General features: G+C 50.4%; 1 long non-coding RNA gene across 1 annotated transcript in view; it reads left to right on the forward strand.

Moving 5' to 3' along the window:
- Positions 1–16,142, forward strand: part of LOC117999447 — a 28,346-nt gene extending 12,204 nt beyond the window's left edge. The window contains exons 2-3 of the long non-coding RNA XR_004676267.1: positions 14,819–15,050; positions 15,812–16,142. This is a non-coding gene — a long non-coding RNA (uncharacterized LOC117999447). The remainder of the gene's footprint in view (positions 1–14,818; positions 15,051–15,811) is intronic.
- Positions 16,143–16,428: the final 286 nt, after the last annotated feature.

Genomic DNA, 16,428 nt, shown 5'->3' on the forward strand with positions numbered 1-16,428 from the left:
TGCATCCTGAAATCATAGTAAGAACCACAAGGGCTGGCCCAGCCACAGCACCGGCCCTGGTGCTGGTGGAAGGAGGGACATCTGTGGGGCTCAGGCATTCCTAATCAAGAACATCACTATCAATGGGCTGGGACTGACACAACAAAGTCTTTGTATAGTTTTTTTTTTGTTTTTCTTTTCCCCAGTGGTTGCCCTAGGTGTTTTACATGTGTAACTTACTCCAAAAGCCTACTGGTATCAATATTTTTAACCATACTATCTCCATTTAGGTCTCTGTACCCACGCACCCCCATTTAAAATTGCCTTACGGATTTCTTTTCCATACAATGAATGCCACGTCAGGCAACGTTACAGTTTTTGCTTTAGCTATTAGACATAATTTCAAAAACTCAAGAGGATAATAGTCTAATATGTTTGCCCATAATTTTACCATTAGCATTATTCTTCTTAATTCCTGATGTTCTCTCCACCCTCCAGAGTCTTCCTCTATTCGTATTAGACATTATGTCCAGGGTCTGAGCTGCACTTTAGTGAGAAGAGAGAGAACTGCATCCATGCCATCTTGTCTGTAACCGCCATCAACCTCTTCTAATACTTGATATTTTTAGCCTATTTTTATTTTATTTATTTTAAAGATTTTATTTATTTATTTGACAGAGAGAGACACAGCGAGAGAGGGAACACAAGCAGGTGGAGTGGGAGAGGGAGAAGCAGGCTTCCCACTGAGCAGGGAGCCTGATGTGGGGCTTGATCCCAGGACCCTGGGATCATGACCTGAGCCGAAGGCAGACGCTTAATGACTGAGCCACCCAGGCACCCCTTTAGCCTATTTTTAAATAAAACTTTCATTTCAGAGTAGTTTAGTTTTACAGAAAAGTTGCAAAGATAGTGTAGAGTTCCCATATATCCCAGTTTCCCCCATTAACACATCTTATGGTATCTTTGTTATAACTAGCGAACCAATATTAATATATTATTAAAGTTCACCCTTGATCTAATTTCCTTAGTTTTTACCTAATGTCTTTTTCAAAATGTTCCAAGATCCCATCCAGGATACAGCACCCCGTTTAGCTGTTATTTCTTCTCAGGCTCCTCTTGGATGTGACAGTTTTCTCAGACTTCCCTTGTTTTTGATGACCCTGAGAGTTTGGAGGAGTCAGGCATTTTGCACAAGGTCCTCAATTGGGATTTTCTGATGTTTTCACTGCATTAGACTGGAGTAATGGGTTTTGGGGACAAAGACCACAACGGTGGTAAAGGGCCATTGTCATCACATCATATCGAGGGTACATACATCAACAAGCCTGATCACTGTTGACACTGACCTTCATTGCCCGGCTGGGGTGGGGATTGTTGGGCTTCTCCCATGTAAAGCAGCTACTTATCACCCCCCATCCCATGCTGTACTCTTTGGAAGGAAGTCACTATGTGCAGCCGATATAGTTTCTTTCTTTCTTTTTTTTAATTTTACACTTATAGTAATTTCCCACAAATTCTGACTTATTGGAGGAATTAATCTTCCCTGGACCCATATTTTTCCAAACATTTCATTTTGTTTATTACACCAATATGAAGCATTTATGCGGCAAAGCAAAGATCAAAGGCATGATTCCAGAGACTGTTTCTCTTAATACTTCCATGCACTCAAAACTAATGTCCTAATTTAGAGGCCTTTCAATACTATCATAGCCATTTCTAGGAAAAACCTAAAAATCCTACGCAGCTGTAAGGGGAATGGAATTCTTCTGAATGCTTGTTTTGTTTCAGGGAAATTTATCAGAAGAAACAGAATCAGTTTCATTTTCTCTGGAAAGTTTACCTTAAAAAGAAACTTGGATCTTACACATCATTTCCTCATGAATCTCCTAAATTCCCAAAGGGAAGCACATTTGTGAATGCTGTATTTGTCCTTTTGACACAGATAGGTCTATTTTTAGACTAGGCAGACAGACTGGCAGAATGGTTTGTGCTTTGTATAGACTCTACAGCACACGGAGGCCTGTGACATTATTTTTTAATTTATTTTTTTATTTTTTTATTTTTTTAAATTATATTGATTGACTTTCAAATGTGAAGCCAATTTTGCATTATCTGTGATGAATCTTTTTTATTTATTTATTTATTTATTTGAGACAGAGAGAATGAGAGACAGAGAGCATGAGAGGGAGGAGGGTCAGAGGGAGAAGCAGACTCCCCGCCGAGCAGGGAGCCCGATGCGGGACTCGATCCCGGGACTCCAGGATCATGACCTGAGCCGAAGGCAGTCGCTTAACCAACTGAGCCACCCAGGGGCCCGCCTGTGACATTATTATCTTGAGTCCCCATATGCCTACGGCGTAGGACTTGGAGCATCATGTTGCCCTTTTATATTGCTAAAGACCATCCTAAGTTTTGTTTTTGCTTCTATGATGTATTTGTCAGAACCGGAACTTGTTTGATGTTGAGTTTCTGGATATGAGTAATTATCACGAGAAAACATGACTCTTGCTTACCAAATGGCTCCAAGAATACACTGCAGAGGAAAAGGGGAGATTGCTCAAACTAAGGATATTGTTAGAATGTTCTCTGTATGCAGGAGGCTCTGTACAGTCTGACATCATGGAAATCTCTAAGTGACTACCGCCAACCTCCACTTATTCACCTTAGTGTCATGTGAGAGTTCTGGAAAAGAACAATGAGGCAGTAGCCTTATCAGATAGGAAAACAACTTATAAAGAAAAAGAGTCAAAATAATTATGTATCAGACAAGGTACAGAAATAGAAATTCAAGAAAAAGACCCACATTCAAATGGGAACTGAACCCATAATCACAGCGGCATTTCACAACGGCTGGGAAAAGGGAGCTATTCCCCAGACGGTGCTGAGAGGTGACTGGGGAGGGGAAGATCCGGACCTTCACCCCCAGGCCTTACCTCAAGGTAAATTCCACGGGGATCCAAGATTTTATCATAAAACAACAAAACTATGAAGTACCAGCAGGCAGAAAGGATTAACGTTTTAACAGCTCTGGAGTGGGAAAAGTATGAACATGCAACATTCAGAAGCCATACAATAAAAATGGGGTAATTTGTTTGGCTTAAAAAACCCCACAAACTCAAGAGACATTTGGAAGGATGGCCACGAGTCATCTGACACGTGAAGGGACAATACCTTCAATGAATGCAGAACTTTTGCAAAAGGATCAAAGAGAAAGGTGAACAAAATTAAAACGTAAGAGGCAATGAACACAGGGAAAGATGCCTAGCCTAACGAGTCACTTTTCATTGCCTAGACTAAACAAACTGAAAATTCCAGAGGTGAGAAGTTCATGGCCACAGGGAAGGGGCACCCTCCTTCACACCTCCCAGGATGGCTGCTGCGCCTTCGGGCGGCACCTCCCAGATCCGCGAGAAGGAGAGGGGCAGGCAGGGAAAAGGCAAAAGGTTCCTGCTCCGGAGTCCCCCACTTTAATGAGTTCTCGTGGATGCCCAGTTCTGCTTACATCTCATTTGCTGGCTGCACGGCGGCAGTATGGGGAACGTACTCATTTTTAACTTTCCTCCTAGAAGGCGCACAAGTCCTAAGGATCCCACTTAGGGATCTTCACAAAGTGAACACATCAATTTGACCAGCATCCAGATCAAGGAACAGAGTGGGAACAGCCTCCTTGCAAGACCCCATGTGCTCCCTCCCGGTCACTAGGGAAGGTAATTTTAATGGGTACATTCTCAGTGTGACCACAAGAGGGTTCGTTAAGAAAGAAAAAGAGAATATAAGTAACCAGCCATCTGTCACAGCCATCATTTTCTAGATTCACCCAAAGGCACTCTGACTTTTAAGTCTTCTCCCCAAATTTTATACTCTCCGCTCAAGACATGTTCTGGTTCTTTGAGAGAGAATGGCTGGGATTTACATTTGCTGGGATTTTATATTGTGAGGCTGGGACCCAGAGCAAGCGGGCCTTGAGCAGGAACTTTCTGCAGCAGTAGACTCATAGGTGAATGCAGTGAGGAGGTCCCTATCAGAGGACGAGCTGGCCCCCAAGCATGGAGAGAGATGTGACTAGGGAGACAACCCAGAGAACGACCAGGGACCCCATCCCATGAATGGGATGAAGATGGGGATAAGGTGCAATTCTGTCTGTATCTTTTAGAAGTGAGAAGACCCCCAAATATATGTGGCCAAATCTTAGAAGTCAGAATTTATTCAGGATTACAGTATTTGTATTGGAGAGAGACCTTGCATTACAAATACAGGCGATTTTTGCTGGGGCTCCCATCCTCCTGAACACTGAAACATTCATCTTAGGGAAAGCCCGATCTGTGGAGGCCTCTGCAAGCATTCTAGCACCTTCCTAAGCCACAGGAACTCTACAAATGCAATAAATGTGAAGGCTTTTGGGAAAGCAGAGCTCATTCAACGTCAGAGAATTCACACTGGAGAAAAACCACATGCACGTAATGGATGGGAAAATGCTTTTAGACCGTGCTCACAGCTAATTAGACTTCTGGGATTTCAGGGCAGGGAGGAGCTCTGTAAGCATAATGGATGAGGAAGAACCTACAATCCCAGTTCCAGACTCAGACAATATCAGCTAATTTAGTTCGGACTTGAGCCGGTCATATGTAATGAATATGGAGAACTGTCTAGGGGAAGCGTGGAGTGGATTGAACCTGAGATCATTCATCCTAGAGAGAAGCCTGTGAGCCTAATCGGTGTAGAAAATCATGTGGTGACAGTGTAGCCCTTTCTTATCATTGGAGAGTTCACGGGAAAGACACTCTCGTGTTGTACAGACTGTGGGAGAGCGTTTAATCCATAATCAGGCAAATTCATACTGGAGAAAAAACCCTGATTACCAAGGAGGAGGAAAAGCCTTCAAGTTCTTTTCCTTACTGGATTTCAGAGAAACCTTCATGGTGTACGGGCCAACTGTGGGGGTGGGGGAATTCACGGTGTATTAAGCATCACAGTGAAGCATTAATCACATCAAAGTAGGAGGTTACCCTTTTTGCTTCCTCCATCCCAAAGCTTTCATTCATTTCTCTGATGAGGTCAGGAATTTTTTGTGTGTGTCTTTAATGACTAATCTTCCTAATAGTATCATTGCTTTTATAAGTTTAGCTTGTAATTCTACTAGGTGTTCAGTACTTCTACTGAGTGAGTGAAGTAACGCAGTGGGCAAATGTCGGGGTTGACCTGGTTTTGGCCTTTGGGGGCAGAACTCCTAAGATATGCAGGGTGCATAAGAGCTGCACCCAGAGGGACGAGGCTTAGTGGCAGAGTCTGCTGGTAACTCAACCGTGTTTGGCCCCCATTCATTTGATGAACTTCTACAGGCCACATGTTTCTACTACTGATGATGTGGGGATGGGAAATGGGTTGGTGAGACTTTTCTCAAGTTCTGAATGCAATGAAATATTCGTAGGATCCATGAGGAGGATGTCAGATTATCTTTGTTGTGTACCTGAAACTAGAAATCGAAAGAGGAAGGCCTAGAGTGCTCAAGTTCAACGTCTCATTGCACAAGGGAAGGGAGGACCACACATTTTCTTATGTTGTGTTGAAGAAGCACCCCCGTCCCCACTGCTTGGTCAAAGTTGGGGCAGAAGAAAGCTTAATCTAGTCCTTATCAACAGACGGCTTTCCCCCCTCCCAAGGGAACCAGGATGATCCCCAGACCAGAATTCGAAGCTTCAATAAGACATCCTTGCCTCCCACTATCTTTACTCTCCAGCTGAGGTGAAAGAGATTCAGATCTTGAGCATTTCTGGCTCCTGGCTTTGCTGAGAAGACAGGAAGAAAGGGTGGAGAGAGAGGGAGAGGTGGAGAAGAGACAAAGAATGAAGCACATGGGAGCGCCTGCACGCAGGCAAGGGCCACAATTCAGGCCCTGTTCCTAAAAGGATCTAAAATGTCAGGAAGGCTGGCTGGAGAGTTAACGAAAGGCCTCGTTTTCCACCAGTTTAATTCTAGTTGCTGTAAACTCCTCCCAGCCAGTACTTGGCACTTGTGAAATCTTGCTGTGGACCCTGGCCTCCCACAGAAGTGATCCAACCCACCCGCCATTTGTCCATTCCAGCTTGCTGCTCCTTCTGTGTGCTTTCCATGGCTTTCTGGCCCATGCTTAGGCTCTCCCCCTCTCCCCTCACTGCACTTGTTCATCCCAAAATTCATCATTGAGCCCCATTTTAGAAGACTCATGCTCATGTATCTAGAACTTTCCTGAATCTACCTTTCCTCATTTGCGTCCAACAGGCCCTGGGAGTTGGGACTAGGTGCTGGAATTGCTCTGTAGGCTGTGAGAAATCTTGACTTGTATTTCCTACCACATAAGTTAAGATTTCCACTGTTTAAATTTGTGGTGATTTCTCATTTGGATCTAAACCAAGAGCCATGGGGCTCTAAGGAGTTGATGACGGACAGGTTCAGAGGAGTGCTATACTGGCTAAGAATGTCTTAGCCTTCAAATAGCAGAAATCTGCTTAGAAAATAAAGACATTTAATTAATGTATCAATAAGACTGGAAGTAGGTGGTTCCAGGATAGGTATAGTGGCTCAACGATGTCATCTAGGACCCAGGCTCTTTTTGTCCGTCTGCTGGGCCAACTTTGGTACGTTGGCTTCTTCCCTTGATCTTGTTGCCTCATGGTCCCAAGATGGCTGCTACAGCTCTAAGTATCACATCCTCAAACATCCATGTCCAAAGCAGGAAGAAGGGCCAGGCCTCTTCACCATCCTTCATCAAAAAGCAAAATTCTTCCCAGAAGGACCTCCAGCCCATTTCCTCCTAATTTTTATTGGCAGATTGAAGTCACGTGGCCCCCTCTAAGCCAACTGACAGCCAAGGGAATAAGGAACAAGTTTGTTGCAGTGACTCACATGGGCCAGGCGGGCCCAGGAGCTCTGGGACACCAGGGCACCTCTGGGACTGGCTCCACCCCCAGGCTTTCATGGGTCCCAGCTCTGCTCCGGCCATCCCCTCCTTTCTCCCATCGCCAACGACAGGCTCATGGTTCCCTCCACTCGGAGGTCTCTCCATGTCACGGCTTGTTTTTCTTCTATCTCTACGTCCCTTCTTCAGCCTCATTCAGGCCAGCACATCGGCCCATCCAAGCCCTACTTGCCCTCACGCTATCCTGTCACACACACACTGTGCCGATACAGTCTGATGTTTTGGTTTGAGTTTCCCCAAAGGGGAATCCGACTGGTCTGACTGGTTTTCCTTATATTTTTGAGCCAACCAGGTGATTTCAAAAGTCACTGGTCAGCTTCCACTGGATCCTGGCCCAATGGGCAAGGTCATGTAATACAGTGGGGGCCAAATGTGGCAGCTCCCCACAGATGGGGCTCAGGGCAGGACAGGTACCATGGACAAGGAGGAGCATGGACAGTGGCTTTGCGGAGCCCGGAACAACAATGTAAGGAGATGAAGTTACTCTATGAAGAGAGGCCATTAAAGGAGAACATGGAAGCATCAGATGCACGAGTGAAAAAGTCATTTTGGACATTTCCACCCCATTTCAGTGGATGTCACGCGAAAAAGAGGGGAGGGATCCTGCTGGCAGACAGAACCCAGGGCCCCACACTACGGCCAGTCAGACCACCTTAGCCAAATCCAGCCGTTTGGGCCTCTTGGGTCGAGGACCAGACACAGTGGAGCAGAAAGAAATTGTTCCCGCCTTGCTCTGCCTGATGACCTGACTCACAGAATGGAGAGCAGAAATCACAGATTCTTGCATCTGCCACGCCTCAAGACTCTCCCCAAATTCCCACAGCAGAAATTCCAGTGACTGCTGGGAGTGCGGAGGATGTCGCTCGTGAACCACAGGGATGGTCGGGAGGTTCAGCCCCCACTCGACCTGGCCTCTCAGAAACTACTGAGCGGCTCTGACGGGCCGTGGAGGGGGCTGTGGAAGCAAGACCATTTCAAGGTGGCTGCGCCATTGAGACGCAGCGTGGACTGAGGATTCTGGCGACGCAAGGAAAATTCCCGCAAGGCAAGAAGCAGCACCTTAAAGCCCGAGTGATGGGCAGGCCTAGGCCTGGACGTGAAGCCTGCTCCTCCCCTCACTCGCTGCCCGCCCTTGGGCAAGTTATTTAACCGCTCTAAACCTTATTTTCTTCATTCGAACATGAGGACAGGAACATGCTACTTCCCGGGGCTGCTGGGGATTCAGCGGGGCCCTGCGTGGGAAGCCCTTGGCCGTGCGGGCACTAAAGGCAGGCTGTGCTGGTTAGAGCCTCACGCATGCACCGAGCAGCCTCAGAGGCCCCCCCTGAGAACGGCCGCTCAGCGAGCATCCAAGAGCCTGACGTGGGTGCTCTGGATGGGGGGCTGTGAGGACGGGGGGGTGCCTTTACATACCATGAAGCCCTTTACAGCTTTCCTTCTAGACCTGGCTTCTCGAGCTATTTTCTAGAAGCCTTTGGAGTTGCTTCTTAGGAAGAGCCTTGGCCCATTCCCTACGAGTGCGGAGCTGAGAGCCACCTGCCCCCTCCAGCGCCCTGCTCCCCCCACAGCCTTCACTTGATCATCTATTTCGACCTCCTCTACCTGTTTGCAATTTCTGTTCAGTCGGGTCTCTGGGTGGTCATTAGGGGAAAAATGTGAGGGAGCGTGCTGGAGACCCACTGTAAATGACACTCCAGCTACCAACAGCCAAACCCGGAGCGCGGACACCTGGCAGTCAGCGGTGGTCCTGCCCAGAGACAACTGCGTGGGCACGAAGGCCCCTGGTAAGCACACAAAGAGGCGGCTGGCAAGGGCCCTCCCTTCCCCTCTCTCCTTAACCCTCGGTGACCTGCTCACATCTCCACCAGCTTCAAGGTTCAGCTGTTTGGAAGCAGCCCCCGGCTCCTAGGAGATGTGGTTGGACGGGCAGTGCCAGCCCTCGGGACCAGCTCCTACTATCTGGCCTCGAACATTTTTAACTCACTAGCCTTAAAAGAAAGCAGCAGAGAGCTCCAAGGCTCTATAAAACCCTCGATGTTACACAGGATTTGTCCCCTTCCCCTGCCCCCCCCCCCGACAGGGATTCTGCAGCTTACAAAACACACAAGGGGGCACCGTCTGCATTTTGTGCTGAGGACCCAGGACTTCGCCATATACCAAAGGGAGGATGCACTCATTGGGGCGTGGGGGGCCCGGGGGCGGACACTTGAGGACAGTCACTAACATCTGAACTCGGTCCCTCCATGAACTCCCGGGCTGCTGGTAACTACAGAAGCACTCCCCTACTCCACGCCAGGTGAAGGCTTTCTACGTGCCAGGTGCTAAGCCAGGCGCCGTGGAAACAGAGAGGCTTCAGACCCAGGCCGTGTCCTCAAAGAGCTGCGGGTTCATGCTGAGGGTGGTCCCTACGCCAGCCAGAGTTACCCAGGACACTGCATGGACAGCTCTGCCACAATACCGATCACTTGCTTGCCCCCCGCCTCCCCCTCCCTGAAGTCACTCCCAGGATTGGCACCGTGCACGGCTGGCCGCAGGGAGAATCTGGCTGGCCTGCCTGGCATGGGCGGGTGTCGGGGCCAAGGAGTGGCAACAAGGACGAGATCACCTTCCTCCTGCGTGACCTGGAAGAGTGCGGCAGCAACCGTCCCCCGAGAAGGCAGGCCATGTCTTCGGTCACGGGCTCATCTCTGCCCACGACTGTGCGGAACCATAAATCCGTTGGCTTCGACCGCAGTGGCCACAGCCGCACCCGGTCTCCAACCCAAGTCCCGCCGTGCTCAGACATGCCATGGGGAACAGCAAAGACAGGATGTGGCTCCTCCTCAAAGAGCTTCCTTTAAGTCTGTTGGAGAAGAAGAAGGCACAGAAAAGTCATGAAAACCTAGAGCATCGCGTGGGTGCTAAGGGGGTTGGTGGGCCGTGAACTCTCACAGGAACACGGACGGTGGGGGGGCGGGGTGTCCAACTGCAGGCCTACAGAGTCCCGGGAAGGCTTCAGGGAGGAGGTGAGCTTCCGGCCAGGCCAGGAGGGTGGGCAAATTCAGAGCCGTGGGGGGGTGGGGGTGGTGGCGCTGCATTCCAGGGGACCTGTGACCTGGGCGTTGACCTCAGGCGCTCAAAACATAGCTGACTGCCCCCCCCCTCCCCGCCCCATGAAAGTAGTGCCTTGTCCTCTTGCTGTGCTATCACAGGAGGAGACAGCCGGGGGCTGGAATGTTGGTGCAGTCACAGAGTTTGGTTTCTTGGAACTGGGGACTTGTGACACTCTCATGTCCTACGATGTCATCACAGCGTGAGGCCAGGACCGAGGACAGCCCCAAAACGCCACTGCTCAGCCTTCCCGCCAGGGCAGAACCACGGGGGCCACCCTGGGGCAGGGGAGCTGCTGCTGATATGCTGAGAAGGGCATCGCTTTGGGAAACCTCAGACTCTAAGCCCAAACCTCGGGCACAATTCTGGAGGGTATCAGAGAATTCGTACAGAGGAAATCTTTGAATATTATGAATAAGGGAAAATTTCCCTTCATTTCCTAATTCATCCTAGAGAGATTCGGTGAATGGCATTGATGTAGGAAAGTCCTCAGAAGGAGGTGAGCAGCCTTAGAGATGAGGAGGTCACAGGTGAGGGGCATGGGACACATAAAACACAAGCCCCGGCAGCCCGACCTTCCGAGTGCCACGCAGGAGAAAGTGGCATCCTCAGTGGGCCGAGCCACGGACTCGCCCAACAGCAGATAAGCCATTCACGGGCTAAATTTTTCAAATGGAATGAATCGAGGGCGGTGATCATTTGAGGAGAAATCAGCCCTTATTCATCTCCCCAAGATCCTGACCAGGGAGAGGGCGGGGGCTCCTTGGGAATGAGGGAGCTCCTGGGGCCTGAGGGGGGCCGCCGCACGGGCCTCTGAGCACACGGGACAGAAAATGTTCCTATCAGAGAAAAACAACGATGAACGGAATCTAGAGAAGGATTTTGCTGGAACTTGGAACTTTTCGCGCCGTAATGGAACAAGAGCCTGGCTGTAAGGAGCGCAGATGCCCTGTGGGACTGTTTGTTCAGGTGACAGGGGAGCACGTGTGGTCCCTGAGGTCCACAGCGCTGAGCCGAAGAGAAGAACGGGGACATCGCCCCTCCTCCTTCCACATCTCGTCTGCTCTGTCCCTGGCACTACTGTTTGTGCGGGGGGCGGGGGGGGTGTGGATAAAGGACAGGGAAGGAGGGGCCAGCAGCAAGTGGCCTGGGAGATCGTGGGGAGACGAGAAGGGTCTCGGGAGCACAGCAGCACCTCCGGGTCCCACGGTCTCAGAGGGGCACTCGGGAAAGAGGGAGGAAGGAGTCTGTCCGCCATGTGTCGGGGGGGGCACGTGATTCCTCCAAGCCCCCCCACGAGCCAGGGGTCCGTTAGCTCCACTGTGTAAAGAAAATAAGCCAGCAACCGAGGCGACGTCTGTCTCACTCCTCGTGCCACAGTCGTCCCACAGGGAGCCAACTGGCCCTTCAGCACTGCTCCTCCTCAGGCTCCGTTTCCAGAAACACAGGGGACACTGAGAGGCAGCTGGTGAACTGGGGGTAAGGGGGATGAAGGGGGAAGGGGCTGCCTTCTGCAGACTCTACTTCAGAGAACAGGGAAGGGCTCACTCACATCCCTCACGGAGCGCCAGGCGCTGGGGATGTGAGTCAGAATGACACGGTCCCTGCCCTCATGGAACTCCCATTCTAGAAGGAAGCGGACAACCCAGCATGCTGTGCAGTTTGAAAGGGGAAGGATGGGCCCCGAGGAAGCACAGAGAATTACGTAACCCAGACTCACAGGGTTGAGAGTGACTTTGGGGAGGAAGTAACAGGTTGGCTAAGACCCCAAAGGGAAGCCTCAGCCTGATGTGTGGAGAGAACTTGCGGGAAGGTCTGCTGGTGATGGAGCAGAGTGAGAGGGGCCGAAAAACGGCCCGCCCAGTGTATGTGAGGAAACAGTGCAGGTGGGGAGGCACGCAGCTCAGAATGGACCTTGAAAGCGATGGGAAACCGAGAAGAGGGTTAGGTGTGGGGATGACCCGAGCAGGTTTGTGGTTTATCCCTTCCCTGGGAGGCCCAAGGCTGCCACAGCGAGGAGAGAGCTGTCCAAGGCTTCCTCAAGTTCAGGCACGTGTGGTGGAAGAGGGAGGCTGGGAATTCTGTCTTTTTTTTCCCTCGTGCACCAAGAAGGTTTCCAAGAGATGCAGTGAGCAGAAGGAGTAATCAAGCGAAGACTCACTACAGGTCCCTTGCATGGGAGCTGCCCATTCCAGACCCCGGCAGGACGCACAGGCGGCTTGGGGACACATGTGCGTGAGCCAACACCTCCTTCTTGTGGCCACGAGGGGGATTGCCACTGTGTTCACAAGCATGCGGGGCCTTCTCTTGCTTCCCACCCAGAAAAGCAGAGCAGATGAAGTCCCAGCTGCAGGTGGCTGTGGACCCCAGGAGGTCTCCCACCTGCTGTTTTTTTTTTTTTAGGAGAAATCTGAGTAACGGGGGAAATGTGTATATATGTTTAGAAACAGATGCTAGGGAGGCAACGTTACCCATGACTTCGAAACAGATGACTAATTTTTTTTCATTTTGTTTGGACGTTATTTTAAAGTTCTCTGTTCTAGACGTGTTAATTCCTTTTGTTAATAAGAGAATGAATATATTATTATTATTTTTTGAAAGGCAGAAATGACACAAAAGTGCCCCAAGAGGGGACTAAAGTGGAGGCCTGGGGGCTCAGGTGACAACTGAGTGGCTGGGTGATGAGCCGCTACCCAGGCCAGCTCCCTGGGCCCTTCCACATCTGGGGAGCACAAACCCAGGACAGCTGCAGGGCCACAAGGGGGTCTGGGTTTGGGGATGAGGCCTCCTGAAGGAGCCCTCCCTGCTGTCTCTCTAGTTATGTCCCTCATGCCCTTTGGCTCACACCCCGTGGTCCCTCCTGCCTCGCTTTCTCTCATCTACGTGCTGCCCTCCTGACCTGGTCACGCAGGGGCACATGACTGCCAGCTTCTGGGTGATCTAGAGTCTATTCCCTACGGCCACATGGAGGGTCTTCTCCCGTGCAGGCTGATGCTAAATGAGGGCTGGGTCTGCCCACAAACTGTGGCCACGAGTGCTACGTGTATGGGATCTCTGTCTGCACAACTTTCTGACTTGGAACGAGACACTCACCTGGCCTGGAGTTCTGGTCACTTCTGTCACCGTCATGGCTGCTTCTTCTCTCTCCTGCTTGAAACTCTTCTCTTGGGCAAGGCAGCTGCTTGGCCTCCTGTCTGGAGGCTCCCTAATGCTGGTCTAAGATTCTGGAACATTCTGAGGTATCTCCCAGCTCTGGTGAAGTCACCCGTGGGATCTTCTTTCAGCAAGTTCCTGATCTGAGTTGAGCGCCTTGTCCTTACTTCTGAGGTCACCGTCTATAATCATATGTAGAAAATCCAAATGTTACCTGTTTGCTTTGCAAAGAAAAGCCATGGAAATAAAATGCAAACCTACCACCAGGGATGGATGAAATAAACCATGACATATAAAACAGCAATGAAAAATGAAGTTATAGAAAAGTAATTAATGATCACACTTTTTTTAAAAAGCAGGTTATGAGGGGCGCCTGGGTGGTGCACTTGGTTAGGCAGCTGACTCTCGGTTTCGGCTCAGGTCATGATCTCAGGGTCCTGGGATGGAGCCCCACGTTGGGTTCTGTGCTCAGCAGGGAGCCTGCTGGAGACTGTCTCCCTCTCCCTTTGCCCCTGCCCCCGCTCACATGCTCTTTCTCACCCTCTAAATAAATCATTTTTTTAAAAAAGCAGGTTATGAAATACAGTGAAATTATGAAGTACTTCATAAGGAGAGAATACCTCCAGGTTATTGTACAAACCTGGGGAGAGGATGAGGAAAAGGCAGGGGACTGAAGTGTGGGGATGGCGGGGGGGGGCGGGCAGCGGAACAGGAAGGGAATTCTGAGAAGGCTGGGAAGAACTTGGGCTCTCCTAGCCATGCAGCAATAGGTGTGGGAGGTGGGCAGCTGAGGAAGCTGCCCAAGGGGCCAAGGTTAGTGACCTCCGAGGAGGTGCATCCTGGGGTCGAAGCTTGAGGTAAGTGCAGAAAGCGGGGCCCAGGCAGAGGGGTGGAAAGCTGGATTTGAATGTGTGGTCCCGTGTTGGTCAAAGAACTCCGATACATCATAATAATTTAAAAAAAAACTTGTATATGTAGGCACTTTATAGTTTACAAAGCACTTTCTCCTCTGATGTTTACAGATGCACGCAGCGGAGCCAGGACCTGAATCCAGCTAGCTCCAGCCCTCACTGTGCTGGGCTATGCTGCCCAGCTGCCCTTTACGAGCATGGGCAGCGAGAGGCTATAAAAGCTTAGGGCCAAGGAGGTCTTACACTTTACGACTGGAAGGGCCCAAACACTGAGCCATTAGAACAGATGTTGGTCTCATCTGGAGATCCAGAAGCCTCTTGTAAGACCAGGCAAAAGCCATTAGATGCTGGACCCCAGGAAGGTCCTGAGGGCCGGGGGGCCGGGGTGGGGGGTGGGGGAGAGTCGCTGGGGTGGCTAAGGAGGCTGTCCAAACCAGAATTCAAATAGCTTTATTTGAATAGCTTTATTTGAATTTGAATTTTTATATTGAATTCACCAGAATAAAGCGACCACACCAGAACTCAAATAGCCTAATACTATGTCCAGTGTAATGAAGGACCCCCAGCTGTGGCAGAGGGACCGGTGGAAGCCTGAGGTTCTCGGCTGTGCCCCAATGAGTTCAGCACCTCTTTGAGTCCTGGACATAAGGTCTCATGCTAGTCTGAGATCACACCCCACTCGCAGCACAGGTCTGCAAGCTATCATGTTCTGTCTGCCTTTTCAACACAGGAGCGCCCAGGAAAAAGATCAAAGACCGTGATATCCTCCCCAGAAGATGCTGCCTCTTACCACTGGTGTGGAGGGTGTGGGGTTCCCACCACGTGTGAACTGGGGATCAAGTGGCTGAAGCTGGTGATGTGTGGTGATTCCTGTGCTGGGGAGGGGGGCGCTATCTCCCCCCCAAGAAAACTTCCTGTCCTGGAGACAGTTAAGAAAATTGGGAGCCTTAAAGGAAATAAAGGTAATTACTTGCTTTTCTTTTCTTTTCTTTTTTAGATCAAAAAATGTTGGAGCTTGTAGGGTCCCAGAACTCTCTGAAGTGCTGACGGGCTAGGTCTTGGGTGGGAGGCTGATTACCTGGCAGCATGGTCCTCTGCCTCTGGCTTCAAGGTCAGAATTCTGTCCTGCTTTTGAAGGACCTGGGGGCACTGGACACAGCCCCCCTCATTGCGGTGCTCTTTCTTGACGGGAGAAGTCCCCAAGGAGGCTCACTTGTGCCGTGTGAGGCTTATGTTTCAGAGAAACTCTGAGCTGCTTCATATTTCAGAAACTTTCTGAAACACAGTAACATGAAATAAAACCCCTTGATTATGGTCCTTTTCAACACCGCTAAAGAGAGTAAAATAGTACAACGCCATCTCAGGTATCCCGTACCATTCTTGGCTCCCCGCAGCCGGCCACGCTGGGTATTTTTTCAGCAAATCTCAGACATCATTTCGACCATAAAACCTGCAGTATGTGTCTCTAAGACTCTTTTCCTTTTTAAAACATAACCGCAACAGCCTTTTCACAACCAGAAGTTTTAAACAGTAACTCTGCCATATTGCCAATCAATGTTCACATCTACCAGATTTTAAAAAGCCGCACAATTGATTCTTAGACTCATGATCCAAATGAATTTACAGGTTGTATCTGGCTGGTAAGTCTCCTTATCTATAGGTCCACTTCCCTCTTAAAAAAAAAAAAATTTTTTTTTTTAAATCTTGTACTTTTGTATTTCAGCTGGCTGTCGTTAGAACGAAATGACACTTAACCGATGTCTGGGCGCCTGCTCTGTGTCAGGCAGGGCGCTCTGTGCTGCAAAGAAAGGCGTGAGCGGACAGACTAGGATCTGGCCTCGCTTTGGGGCAAACCATGGGCTCTGTCTGGGCTTCGGTCCCCCCTAATCTAGCAGAAGAGACTGGACCAAGCGCTCCTTCGAGGCCACGCTCTGATGCGGCTCTCAACGCTGTGACCAACCCACTGTGCGAGCCTCTGCAAAACGCCTGCCAGATACCTCCCCTGGAGCCCGGGCCCACACCCCGCCTTTCCGGGCGACCGCCCGCCGGCCTGGGGTCCCGGAGGCCGAGGAAACGCGGAAGGGGCTCCCCCGGACGCCGCCAAGCTCCGACCGGACCGCGGTGGCGAGCGGTAACGGCCACCGCTCGGAACTCGGCGCACGGACCCGGCTCCCGCCCAACTACAATTCCCAGAGGCTTCTGCGGCGAGCCGGTCACCATGGAGACCAGCCGGGCTCGTCGGCTCTGCAACGGTCGGTGGCGTCGGCCTGCGAGGAGCCGTGCGCGGAACAGTCCCCAAAGCTTTCAGACGGGCCGGTCACGTGCCCCCACCACCCAGGC

This window comes from Mirounga leonina, unplaced genomic scaffold, assembly GCF_011800145.1.
Source record: "Mirounga leonina isolate KUSES-001 unplaced genomic scaffold, KU_Mleo_1.0 Mir_454, whole genome shotgun sequence".
In the NCBI taxonomy this organism is placed as follows: Eukaryota; Metazoa; Chordata; class Mammalia; order Carnivora; family Phocidae; genus Mirounga; species Mirounga leonina.